At 43.1% G+C, this 10,031-nt stretch overlaps 1 long non-coding RNA gene across 1 annotated transcript; it reads left to right on the forward strand.

The window, feature by feature from the left end:
* Positions 1–6,832: 6,832 nt before the first annotated feature.
* LOC114807975 lies at positions 6,833–7,875 on the forward strand. The gene is made up of 2 exons (XR_003755973.2): positions 6,833–6,935; positions 7,591–7,875. It is a non-coding gene; the product is annotated as an uncharacterized LOC114807975 (long non-coding RNA).
* The last annotated feature ends 2,156 nt before the right edge of the window (positions 7,876–10,031 follow it).

The following is a 10,031-nucleotide window of genomic DNA, read 5'->3' on the forward strand; positions in this document are numbered from 1 at the left end:
CAAGCACTTAAACACAGTTTAAGAAAAATCAATATCTAAAAGCATTACATATTAGGGAACAAATTCAGAGGGTTTTTTTAGGCTGAAGGGGCAATGTACTTGGACAAATATTATTTTAATTTATTGAATGTCTATCATATCTGGGAGGCTCTACTATGGATTTTAGACAGATAAAAGTGGTCAAGAAGGTAAGTGGTAGAGAGGAGGAGGGAATCTAAATCAAGTCCTGAGAACCTAGTTGGAGCAGAACATCCTGTTTTCAAATTTAGCATGCCCCTTGGACGAAACATTTTCTCCCCTTTATATTTGCCAGCATCAGAGTATTTAGAGGAGAAATAGAAAAGTCAAGCCAGATTCTTCCAAGGACTAAGTCACTCCTTGGGAGTTTCGTATTTTGAGAAGCTGAAAGAACTCTTTCAGGCTCCTTAGGATCTATAGTTATGCTATATATTAATATATGATAGTATGTGTAGATAGGTACTATGTGCTAAGCCTTGGGGAAAATATAAGATAATCAGTTTAGGCACTGTTGCTGTCCCATATGAGGCTCATAACCTAAACAGGGGAAGACAGACACAGAGCAATAAGAATAAGTTAATGAGTTAACATCAAAATAAATAGATAAATGGTAAAGGGGATCATCCTCAATCTCCATCAGTCCAGACAACATTCCCTGTCGCAGCCTCCCTGGCATTCTACCAATTAAGACAGTCAGTGGAACACCTTTGGACTCTTGAGGGACTTGGGCTTCACTATAATAATAATACTGAAGCAGCGTGGCTCAGTGGAAAGAGCACGGGCTTTGGAGTCAGGGCTCATGAGTTCGAATCCCAGCTCTGCCACTTGTCGGCTGTGTGACTGTGGGCAAGTCACTTAACTTCTCCGTGCCTCAGTTCCCTCATCTGTAAAATGGGGATTAAGACTGTGAGCCCCACGTGGGACAACCTGATTCCCCTATGTCTATCCCAGCGCTTAGAACAGTGCTCGGCACATAGTAAGCGCTTAACAAATACCAACATTATTATAATAATAACAATAATAATAGTACCTGTTCAGCACTTACTTACTCCACCCAAATGGCTATCATACTGGTACAGGTTCTCATAATATCCCAGCTGGATTATTGTGTCAGCCTTCTCTCTGATCTCCCTTCCTCCTGTCTCTCCCCGCTCCAGTCTATTCTTCATTCCACTGCCCGGCTCATCTTCCTGCAGAAACGCTCTGGGCATGTCACTCCCCTTCTTAAAAACCTCCAGTGGTTGCCTATTGACCTCCGCATGAAACAAAAACTCCTCACTCTAGGCTTCAAGGCTCTCCATCACCTTGCCCCCTCCTACCTCTCCTCCCTTCCCTCTTCCTACTGCCCACCCCACACTCTCCGCTCCTCTGCTGCCCACCTCCTCACCGTCCCCTGTTCTCACCTATCCCGCCGTCGACCCCTGGGCTACATCCTCCCGCTGTCCTGGAATGCCCTCCGTCCTCACCTCCGCCAAACTAATTCTCTTCCCCGCTTCAAAGCCCTACTTAGAGCTCACCTCCTCCAAGAGGCCTTCCCAGACTGAGCTTCCCCTTTTCCCTCTGCTGCCCCTCTACCCCCCCTTCACCTCCCCTCAGCTAAGCCCCTTTCCCCCCCCTTTCCCTCTGCTCCTCCCCCTCTCCCTTCCCCTTAGCACTGTGCTCGTCCGCTCATTTGTATATATTTTTTATTACCCTATTTATTTTGTTAATGAGATGTACATCCCCTTGATTTTATTTATTGCTATTGTTTTAATGAGATGTACATCCCCTTGATTCTATTCATTGCTATTGTTTTTGTCTGTCTGTCTCCCCCGATTAGACTGTAAGCCCGTCAATGGGCAGGGATTGTCTCTATCTGTTGCCAATTTGTACGTTCCAAGCGCTTAGTACAGTGCTCTGCACATAGTAAGTGCTCAATAAATACTATTGAATGAATGAGTGAATGAATACCTAGCATCGTACCAAATGCTAGGGGAGATAGCAGTTAATCAGGTTGGACAGAATAGGGGCTCCAGTTTAAGTAGGAGGGAGAAAAGGACTGTATCCCCATTTAACAGATGAGGAAACTGAGTCACTGAGAAGTGAAGTCACTTGTCCAGTGTCACACAGCAGCCAAGTGACAGAGCCAGAATTAGAACCCAGGGCCTCTGACTCTCAGGCCCAGGTTCTTTCCACTAGGCCATGCTGCTCCACTCCCATGGTGGTCATTAGTCGGCAGGAAGACTGAAGAAAATCAAAGTTATATACCAGCCTGCAGGAGGGAACCCCAAAAGTCTACAAAGTGATGTATGATTTTCTAAAAAGCCATGACTCCTGTCTTACTGTCTTCCCACTGTCCAAATCTGGATCTGGGTCAATGGTCCTTTTTATTAGAAGATGATAGCACTGGACTTTATCTATGGGTGCATTTATAGCTGGAAAGTCCAAACCAGGATCAACAATCCTGTCCACACCATGCCCAGCCTCTTGTTTTGCTGCTACATTATTGTTTGCAGTACCTAGCATTATTTTCACTTTTTGTTTTGCTGTTGTATTTATTATTTGCAGTATCTAGCATTGCTTTCACTTTTGCTTCTTGTCTCATGATCTTCTCAAAATTTCTGCTTAAAGAAAGTCACCCCAGAAGGATTCTGGCCTTATGGGGGAGGTCTGTGCACTTCCACATCTGTGTGCTCTGGGGGAGACCACCACTCTAATTTGGCTCCTGCTGTTGCAGCTCTATATCCCAGGAATCATCCCTGCCTTGACCCAGATCCTGACTCCTTTCACCCTCAAGGATCTGCTCTTCTAGCTACTTCATAGGATGGGGAAACCTCTCCAAGATGCCTGGCTTCAATTCATTTCTTCTCCCCACTAGGGTTTTGTCAGTTCCCCCAGGGCAGGGGACTGCATCTTTTACAGAAGGAACTATAAGTTCCCAAGTGTTTAGTACAGTGCTCTGTTCAGACTAGATGTTCAGTAAATGCTGGTGATGAATACATTATCAACAGCACAAACACAGTGAACCCCAAACAGAGAATCAAAGCTCACTTCCAACTAAGGTTATTTTGGGGAATAGACCACTAGGCTACATGGACTCAGGTGAGAGAGACTTCAGAGGTATAATAGAGCCACCATTATAAGCAAGTTAACTTCAAGTTGAGCCCACCGTGGAATGCATAGCACCAGAATACTAGCCATCACACAGTTTTGAAGACAAAAGGCAACTGTATAGAAAGTTTATATTTCCAAATGTGTCTGCATGGGGAACTCATCATTCCAATCTGCCCTCATGACTGGAATCTGTTTAAGGCATATCTAACTTTAAGCAGAAAGCTAATATAAATAGTGAATGCACTGCAGAGACAAGACCAGCATTTTTAGAGTTACCATGAGCCTGTTGTGGGCAGGGATTGTCCCTCTTTGTTGCTGAACTGTATTTTCTGAGCTCTTAATAAAGTGCTCTGCACACAGTAAGCACTCAATGAATACAATTGAATGAATATGAGAAGTCCTACCTTGGCAGATACCCCAAGAATCCTGATGTCAATTCTTCTGCCTGGCTCAGATAATTTCCAATTTTTCCACACTTCAGCACCATTTCCATTTCCCACCACCTACCTGCATTCCTCTGGGTAGGTTCTGGAATCAAGCATAATGGAGGATAGCTGAGGAGTGCAGTTTAGAGCCCAAAGAGCTACCAACTCTCCCAGGCAGCTGCAGTCAATCAGGCAGATTCCTGGACAATCAGGTGGTCCATATGAGAACTCAATCTAATAGAAAACTCCCACATACAAATCCCTTCCCTAATGCTTTTCAGTCAATAATAACATTAATAGTGGTATTTGTTAAGTGTTCATTCTCTGCCAAACACTGTTTTAAGGGACATAATCCCTATTTTACATGGGACTCAGAGTCTCCATTTTATAGATGAGGAAGCTGAGGCACAGGGAAGTTAAGTGACTTGTCCAAGGTCACCCAGGAGGTGACAGAACCAGGATTAGAACCCAAGTCCCCTGACTCCAAGCCCTGGGCACTTCCCACTAGTCTGTTTCTCCTTCCATCCCAAACTGGGACAAAATATACTATTCCCAGTTGTAAACCACCTTACCTTTAGCAGCTAATGAGTCAGATTTCACTAGGAATAATTATGGTAATTATGGACTCTAAAAAAATTTTCATCGGATGTGAGGTTCACTCCATTTAAATATGAACCACTATTTGAGGCTCTAGTGAGCAATGTAGCAATGCCCTACCAAAAAGAAACCTAACAAACACAAAAAAATGGAATTAGGATGGCCTAGTGGAAAGAGCAGGGACCTGGGAATGAGAGGACCTGGGTTCTAATTTTGCCTTCATCAGTTGTCTGTTTTGTGATCTTGGGCAAGTCATTTAACTTCTCTGAGCTTCAGTACCTCATCTGTAAAGTTGGTCTTAATATTATGAGCCCCATGTGGGATAGGAACTGTGCCCAACCCACTTATCTTGTATCTACCCCAGTGCTTAGTACAGTGCTTGGCACACAGTACGTACTTGACAAATACCATAAAAAACAAAACAAAAAAGCTCTGGCCCAAATTTCCATCCTCCTTTGGAACCCTTTATAACAAATTTTCCCCTGGTGGTTTCATTCCCCAAATACTGGGTGTGGATTTGTTTTTTAACATGACTAGAAGAGCAGAAAGTTTTAGGTTCTCTTGTTCACCTCCAGAGTTCTACCTCATAGAAGATAAAGTGGATGAGAAAGTAGAGGTCTTCATTAAACAGCCTGTTTCATTTAATAAACAGGCAGTCTACTGAACATATCTCAAAGAGCTTTCCTTCTAAAAGGACAAAGCAGATGCACATGAAACTGGGGAAAGTGGACTCCATCTCCTATGTCCTAAACACTTCCTTCAACCTTCACTAAGCATGGGGTGTTTATATTTCACAAAATCATTTAGTTCAGTTGAGGTGGGTTTTTTTTTTTATCCTGAAGGCAAAAAAAAAAGAAATCACAATTCTCAAGCATAATATTTCAAGAAATTCAGAGTTCAAGGGAGCTTCCTCTTGGTCTCCTATCTACAGTGACACCAACCGGTGATGCTCGCAGAGTTCAGGGTCTGAGAAGCACTCCTGCTGCTTGGTCTCAGCCGACAGGCCTGTTCATGATTTGAGCAGATGTTTCTGCTTTTAGGAACCAGTCATTTCCTCTCTTCTAGGAGTGCATGCCAGCACAGTCAATATCTGGAAACCTGCTGCTTCACAGTAGGTCCAACGTCTAAACTGGTACTTTACTAGAAAATGGTAATAAAGCAATTTGAATTGCTTTTCATCCTATGTGCTCTTAATGGCTTTCAGGTTCATATGAGACCAATCAACTAATCCTGCTTCAGAGCTCCAGGAATGGGGTGTTTCCGATCCTCTGAATAGGAGATGAGCCCATAATAGAGATTTTTCCAGTATTGCCAATCCATTTATTAAGACTAATGTCTGGTGGCATTGGCTAACTGAGCCTCCAGCTGGGGTAGGGAGTACAGGCTTGCCGTCTTATGTTTCTCTAGTCTGCTTGCTAGTCATATGTTAATTAATTACCTACTCACCCAAAGGTAAATCATAAATATTGCTTGACTTGAGCTTTTATTTTCCTTTCCACCTCTCCCAACGTCTGAGTCACACTTTAGGTTTGAAGAGTTAATAAGGGAGAGATGATTGCTGGAACAAAATTGATGTATTAAAAATGGCATGTTCCATTTATTTCCCTCTTGAAATGGGAGGGAAAATTCATTTTCTCCTCACCTCCAGATAGTGACCTTTCTAAATCTGAAATTTTAGAAGATGGTTACTTGGTGCAGTACTTTGCCTCTGTTTATGGCCAGAATTCATTTCTTTTTTTCATTTTAGGAATAAAGGACAAATGATCAATCCATTACTGTGGAATAACAGATTTAAAGTGATCAATATGAGAGGGATGGTTCATTTGTTCTCCTCCAGACAAACTGGTGAAGAAATTAATTGGTGTTTTTCCTTAGAGTGATGGCAATTGCACCTCAGTACAGATTTGTACCAGAAGTTGTCTCAAGGCCCCAAATACAACTTATTTAGATGCCTTCCAGTCATAATTTTTCTGTAGGCTGTTAAAAATATTGATTTTGACAAATCGAAAATAATGGCCCAGAAATTGGAATAAGTTACATTCAGGAATTAAGATAATTTGGGCATTTCTGCTAGCAACTACAGAGAAAAAGATACTCTGTTATATAAATTCCAGATTGAGGGAATCCAAATTATTGACATACATTGATCTGCCTGTGGATAGTGAGAGAAAGAATTTTTATGTCTAGTCAAATCCAGCCCCAAATCAGGATGCCTCTCAGAGAAGCTTCAAGATCATTTTACTGATGGTAGAGCAGCCATTCAAGACTGTGGTTTCAGAGGATCGCCATGATGGTGTAGCCATCTTTCTTGTGCTCTCGGTTTAGTGGATGATCTGATGCTCCTGGGCAACATTCAAAATGTGGCTGTGGAAAGCTAAGCAAATGGCCTAGCTACTGCCTGGCTGCTACAGGCAATGAGTATTTGCTTTGGATTTTTTTTCCCCTTTTAACTCCCGTAACTCTAACCAGCCATAGTGAATCAACAGAGAAGACATTCAGACAAGCTCAGTTGTACTGGATTCAGCTCAACTCTCCTTGCCAGACTCTCCACACCTGTTCAACAGATTCCTTTCTCCCAGCATTCAGCTAACATTTCAGCTGTAGCTTAAGTTAGCCTTTCAAACTGCTGCATTCCTACTGTACTAACGCTCTCAGTCGTCTATCATGCTCCTCAAGAATTGATCCTGGCTGGAAATGGGGATCGCCGGAATAGGGCTTGCTGACTTGTAGGTCCTTGGGGCTGTAAGGTCAGCTTTCAGATGTGGACTGGGTCCCTTGGATGTTAGGAGAAGAGAAAACCAGGTCAGAAACTAATCAATCAATCATATGAATTGAGCACTTACTGTATGCCAACCACTGTACTAAGTTCTTGGGAGAGCACAGTAGAACAATAGAGACGTTTCCTGCCCAAAATGAACTTACAGTCGGGGGGGATGACAGACATTAATATAAATAAATAAATTATGGTTATGTACATAAGTGCTGTGGGGCTGAGATGGGGCATGAATAAAGGAGAAAGTCAGGTTGATCCAAAAGGAAGTAGAAGAAAAAGGAAAGAGGGCTTAGGGAAGGCCTCTTGGAGGAGACGTGCCTTCAATAAGGCTTTGATGTGGGGGGAGAGTAGTTATCTGTCGGATTTGAAGAGGGAGGGCATTCCAGGCCAGAAGCAGGATGTGGGTGAGAGGTTGGAGGTGAGATAGATGAAATCGAGGTACAGTGAGTAGGTTGGCATTGGAGGAGCAAAGTGTGCAGGCTGGGTGTAGTAGGAGAGTAGCAAGGTGAGGTAGGAGGGGGCTAGGTGACTGAGTGCTTTAAATCAGGCTATCAGGTTCTGGCGGTGGTTTGAATTTGCCATGTACACTGCCCTGAGGTGTCTCCCCCACACCATTTCCTTTAGGGGCTATGCTCCTTCTCCTCTCAGCTTGTCATTGAAATCTGTGTTATTTCTGCCTTTTAGGAGAGGGTGAAAGGTGGGAGGAGGTGATTATCAAGTGGAACAAGTGGCCAACCAGACTACCAAGATTATCGAAAAACGCACCCCCATGCCTCCTGAATCTCCCCAGCCCTCCCAACTCTACTGAAACACGGTCCACATTCAGGCACCTTTCCCCATGTGTCTCTGGTGCAGGAAGGCGCCTGAATTATTTAAACATTACACACTATTTGTATCCAGATGGTTCTGAGGAGCAACTGCAAAGCTAATAGATGGCTTAGGCTGTCTGTGAAGGTTTGGATGGATCTCTTTGTACATTTATAGTTTTGGAAGTCAGGATTGATGTGTAGTGCTCTAATACTTCTGTCTTCCGGTAGCCAGCATGGTGTTTCATCTGTACCTGATGTGTTTTTACTTAAGCTTACTGAGATCAAGTCTTGTGGTGGACCGAACATTTGATATTGCCAATGCTGTTAGCCTGGGGCTTCAGAAGCAAGAACATAAAAGGAGAGGTTGGGGGGAGGGGAGCAGGATATTTAGGTAGTCACATCCTGTTTTTTCTGCAAACTTTACCGTGTGGCTAGAGGTGGACCTTGAACGTGCATTTCTTTAGAGAAAGGGGATAAGATTTATGCAGGTGTGTAGAGAAGTCTTAGTAGAACTTTTAGACACATGGGTAACTGCTTTATAACATTCAAACATGGCCACAGGAAATTCTATGTTTAGAGATGTCTCTGAGAACCTGTTTTCCACAGGGGCAGCTCTAGTGTATCCCATTCATTCTTTTTTCAAGGATTATCAGAGAGCAGTGTAATAGTAGTAATAGAAGTAATAATAGCAATAGTAGTATTCATTGAGCACCCACTTGGAGGAATACACTGTGCCAGACACTTGGGAAGCACAGAATTAATGAATGACATGTCCCTTGCATACCAGGAGCTTATACTCTAATGGGAGAGGCAAACAAAAAATATTTTACAGGAGTAGTCAAAACAAATGATTGAATTTACAATTGAATAGGCATATATACAAGATGCTGAAGATGGATGTAGGAATGAGAAGGGAAAATCTAGGTGGCATGCATAAAATGCCACTTACTTGGAACTTGCTCCCTGTCACTTTGCTACCCTCTGGGACACCAAGAAGTAAAGGGAGGGAAATTTCTACGTTCAGATGAAAAATGATGCAAAAGATTTAATGACCATGTAGTAGTACCCTTCGGATTGAAGACGGCACTGCTGATGTTAAACTGTAACCATGGGTATGAGTGTCACACTGTGACGTACACCGCGCTCATGAAAACACAGTAGTGCACCTTCTTGAGACCTTCGTTATTCACGGTGAACATCACCAAGACACCACTGGTCAGGAGGGGCCCATTCTTGAGTTGCTTTTGCAGCAGTGGTGATGGTTTTTGCAAGCTATTAGAGTATGTGCCACAGTCAGGAGAGGTTCCTGTTCTTGAACATAGATTGGGAAGACTGAGAAACCATGAAGCAGATTGGAAAGAACAGTAGATGTTCCAAGTGGCAAACGAATTATCACAGCAAAAGACACTCCTAGCCTGGCCACCCTGGGTAGAATGGAGGTCTTTTCAGCCACCCACTCCCAGTGTGGATAGGATCTCTCCATTAATAGAATCCTCTTCAAGTACAAAAGATGCCTTTTTCATCATTAGTTGACGTTAGCACCCTGACAACAAGTTAAGGAAGATAGAGTCATTGAGTAATTAGCTCTAATTTTCAAATAGGAAGCAATCTGATCATTCTCTTTTCCCCATTCATCCATTCATTCAGTAGTACTTATTGAGCACCTACTATGTGCAAAACAATCTACTAAGCCCTGGGAAAGAGTACAATCAAGGAAAAATTAGACATGCTTCCAGACCCTCAGGAAGCTCACCATCTAAAATGGGGGGCCGGGATGTTGGGGATGGCTCCTTCTCCTGAACCAAAATTCAAAACACTTCCTAAACATTGTCTCTGATTTTTTTTAAATCTCCTATAGGACATATAATAAACTAGTCAGACTTCAACCAATGAGAGTCGCAAACCTGCACTGGGGCAACCATTTCCCAAAAGAAGATCAGATCAAAGTTGTAGGGAGGCTGTGATCCAGATCAGAGTCCAGATCAGAGATGAAGTTTACCTTCAGCAAAGAAAACGTTTGACCTAGGTTTGAAGGAAACTATGAAGAAAGGGATGAACAGGAAGCTGGATATGGTTGAGGGGAAGTAAATTGTAAGTGGGATGGGCTACTGGAAAGGAAATGAGCCTGGGTTCTAATGGGTTCTAATCCCAGCTCCACCACTTGCCTGGCCATGTGACCTTGGGTAAATTACAACTTATTTGGGCCTCAGTTTCCTCATATGTAAAATGGAGATTCAATATCTGTACTCCCTCCCCATTAGACTGTGAGCCCCATGTGGGAGAGGGACTGTGTCTGATCTGTTGAACTTGTACCTA

This window comes from Ornithorhynchus anatinus, chromosome X5, assembly GCF_004115215.2.
Source record: "Ornithorhynchus anatinus isolate Pmale09 chromosome X5, mOrnAna1.pri.v4, whole genome shotgun sequence".
NCBI lineage: Eukaryota > Metazoa > Chordata > Mammalia > Monotremata > Ornithorhynchidae > Ornithorhynchus > Ornithorhynchus anatinus.